Raw genomic sequence first — 3,680 nt, 5'->3', positions numbered from 1 at the left:
CTACTCGAGCGACTGGAGCATGAGGAGCTGCTTGAGGACCCTGGTCTGACTGGTCTCCCTGATCTCTCCTGCAAGGAACATCTCATCCACCACCGTGTACACCTTAAAAACACAGTGAGAGAAGCGGTGCGTTAGAGGGCAGGAAAGTAAAAAGGCAGGATTGTGACAATTAAGGATGAAAACAGAGCACAGATACCACAAACCACATGTTGTTACTGGCCTGTGGTCAGCATGAGAACTCCACTGCTGTGTCATTGAAATGTCAATATAACCAATGGGTGACAAAACACACTGAGACCCTAACATTAGCACAGATGACTAACTATGACTGAATAGATCAGGCTACATCCATACGACCACATTCCAATACAGCAAATACTAAGAAACAATGTTGAAGGTTTCCACTATAGTTGATGTTACCGGTGTTACAAGGTGCTCAGGAACAAACAAATTATATAACTAGAATTTAACTATAATGCGAGAAGTGAGTCACTAAGACTTTGAAACCTTTTTGTTTGGAACAGGAGTATAAGAGAAAGAGAGCAAGTTAATGTTAAACAATTGTCACTTCTGGTTGTAACACTGCATCAAAATGCTTTGTGTTAGCACAAGGGCGGATGCTCAGATGCTTTCGCTAATCAGCAACAACACTGGCGGCAGCTGGGGGGGGGGGGGGGGGGGGGCGTTTGAAGGTGTTAGCTGCTTAGCGTTTCTTTCTATGAAAAATATAGAGGATAATTGTTTAGATGGATTTCACTCAGCGAGTTATTTCTAGTTGTAAGTACTTAATTGGTTGCCATGGTATTCTAATGAAAGAAATATTCTCATCTGCTCCTTTGGCTTGACCAAGGTGTTAATTAAATTGTTTGAGAATCTCACAAGGTAAAAGATAGTATTTTCGTTTTCTTACCTTATAGAAGTTGAACACCAGGTCCTGTTCACACACGTTGTGAAAATACTCTTCCAGCACCTTACAGGAAAGACGAGAACAGGAATTCATCAGATAACAGCAAGGAGATAATCTAGGAATACATTATAAAAAACCAATGTATTTATACGGTAATGTTTTAATGTGACGCATTGGTGCAGAGATATACTGGCGCTATGGAAGCAGCAGAAGCCGCTTACGTGCACTTCATCTCCTTTTGTATTAACTTGGACATACAGAAAAAATATGATGAAAGAAAAAAATCAACAGGATACATTTTTGAATGGATTGTTTCTCGTCAGGTACGTGGCCGTGTGCAACAAGTTTAAAGAGTAGAAATGAAGACGGCTGTGTGCTTCAGTGTGTATACTTGCATTCCTTTATGCATGTTTACACTACCATTACATCCAATGACCTTCACTCCTGACGGCTCTGGATAGAAACTACTGTTTCTTCTGTCCTGATCAAGCAGTTGATCGTTCTCAAGGGTCAGTTTGAGCTGCTGCTAGTCCCTCTATATATTCTTCGAAGGTTAAAATTGCCTCTTGATATTTCTTCCGCTGATTCCTAGCCCGTTAATTGTACCACACTCTTTATAATAGTAACTCTAATTCATACGTTACAATGTGTAGCTCAATCAGGAGATGATAGAAATATGCTTTTCTCAGTAATATGTCTCACAATTTCTGAAATATTCAACATTTTGAGGTTAATTACCCTGAAGAAATGAATGGACAGACTGTTCAGAAGCTAGACAGGCTGACATCAGCGCGTGGAAAAGGGCGTTATACCATTTTTGAAAGTTTTGTTCAACTTAAGCCTACAGCCACAGTTAACGTAATTATCTACGCGGACACATTTTGCTCTATGAGACTCTGGGGCTACCACTGCCTCATCTGGAGCCGCATTCACGTGTGGATCACAGCAGCCATTTAGCCTAAAAACATGGTGTAAATTAGGCCGTTTCAAGTCGAATTTGAATGCCGGGGCTTATGGAAACTTGGATGACCCCACACCCACCCTTCCATCAGCATTGTGGTAAGTAAATAATGAGGGAATTTTCATTTTTGGGTGAACTATCCCTTTAATGAAGCTACCTCTGTGTTTGGTAATTTGAACTGACATGAACAGTCATACTGAATGTTTAACTGTGACTCATTTGTTTTACTTGCAACAAGCTGATAATCCATATCCTGAAGTCAGTGTGGAGAGCAATTGTTTTCTAATGTGAGGTGTATCACTAGTTAACTTCTGAACAAAAAGTTCAATCCTGAACAAAAAACCATTCGAATTTGATTGCAGCCCCATGTATCTCACAAGTGGTCAGGTTTAATGAGGAGAAGCAAGACAGAAGAGGACAGAACATCTTGAAAGAAATCATCAGACAGACATTCCAGGAAACAATCGAACCATGAGGACTAAATCATCATAGTTCACTTACTAAATCTATACATCATGCGTTTGTGTGTCTGTTACCTCTACAAAATTGTGGATTCCCTCGAGGTATGCCAGGCTGTCATCTGTCACGTCCACACAAATACAGAAGTACAGGCCAGCATAACGCCGGTAAATGATCTTGAAGTTCCTGAACTGTGAGAACAACAGAGATAAAAGCTCTCAACATTTTTGTCTCTCATATTATGACAACAGCAGCAGCTTAAGTTGGGCTTAAGCTTCCAAACTTTTAAATAATACACACTCAGTATATCTATTATTACTTTGAACATATTGCATCCTAAAACCGATGGGAAGTGTCATTGTTTAATACGACCCACAGATTTTCAGAATTCTTTTCTCGAATCGCTTTAGAATTTGTAAAAACTGCTTATGATTTGTAGCTTGTGGAAAAAGCTTGTAATGTGGGACACACATGAGTCACTTAATTATTTTACCGTGAAGTAGCCACGACTGAGATTTTTAACGAAAGCTAGGTTTCAGTCATTACATTGTGGTCATTGAAAAAAAGGTCTGGCTCTACTTAACAAAGTAGGAAATCTGGGCATGTCCCTGAACCACCCACAAAAATAAAGAACCACACATGTATACAGAAGATAATGACGGATCCCATACCTCCACAAAGTTAGTGTGTTTGGCATCCCTGACAGTTACCACAGCGTGAACCTCCTCAATCAACTTCTGTTTATCATCATCGTCAAACTGCATATACCATTTGGCCAGTCGCGTCTTCCCTGCTCGATTCTGAATGAGGATGAAGCGGATCTATGTAATGAAAGAAAAAATACCTGTTAGCTTATGCTAACATGACAGCTGGCGTTCGCTGAACCGTACCCGTGTATCTGTACATGAGAATTAAACAAGACATTAGACAGAGTAAAACCAGGGGTTAATTTGTGCCGGAACAGGATCCGGCACCTCTTGGTTTTGGCCTGCCCGTGTTCCGGGACTTTTTTGGGCTGATCCGGATCGGACAGGGGGCTACACTGAACTGAGCCAGAGGGGAATTGAGGAAAACTCTCTCCATGGTGTCACATTGAATGGAGGAAAATCAAGTGACAAAAAACTCGACCCGAAGCAGTTTTTCCTAACTGTGGCTAAGAACTTGGAGGAACGTATGTTATCTCAAGGAGGCCGGCAGCCTGATAAAACTGAATATAACAAGTTAATTAAGGAGCTGAAGGTGCTTTATGCACAGTACTGGCCCGAGGACGCAGGTGCGCTGTATGGAGAGACTGAGGTTGAGTCGCTGTGCCAGCGCTTTAACATTACCAACCCGCGCGCAGTCATACGGGCC

At 41.4% G+C, this 3,680-nt stretch overlaps 1 pseudogene; it reads right to left on the bottom strand.

Moving 5' to 3' along the window:
• LOC132999561 (AP-2 complex subunit sigma-like) lies at positions 1–3,410 on the bottom strand (annotated as a pseudogene).
• Between the last annotated feature and the right edge of the window lie 270 nt (positions 3,411–3,680).

Source organism: Limanda limanda, chromosome 4 (assembly GCF_963576545.1).
Source record: "Limanda limanda chromosome 4, fLimLim1.1, whole genome shotgun sequence".
In the NCBI taxonomy this organism is placed as follows: domain Eukaryota; kingdom Metazoa; phylum Chordata; class Actinopteri; order Pleuronectiformes; family Pleuronectidae; genus Limanda; species Limanda limanda.
The sequence above is the reverse complement of the archived record's forward strand: the minus strand, read 5'-3'. Positions and strand labels throughout refer to the sequence as shown.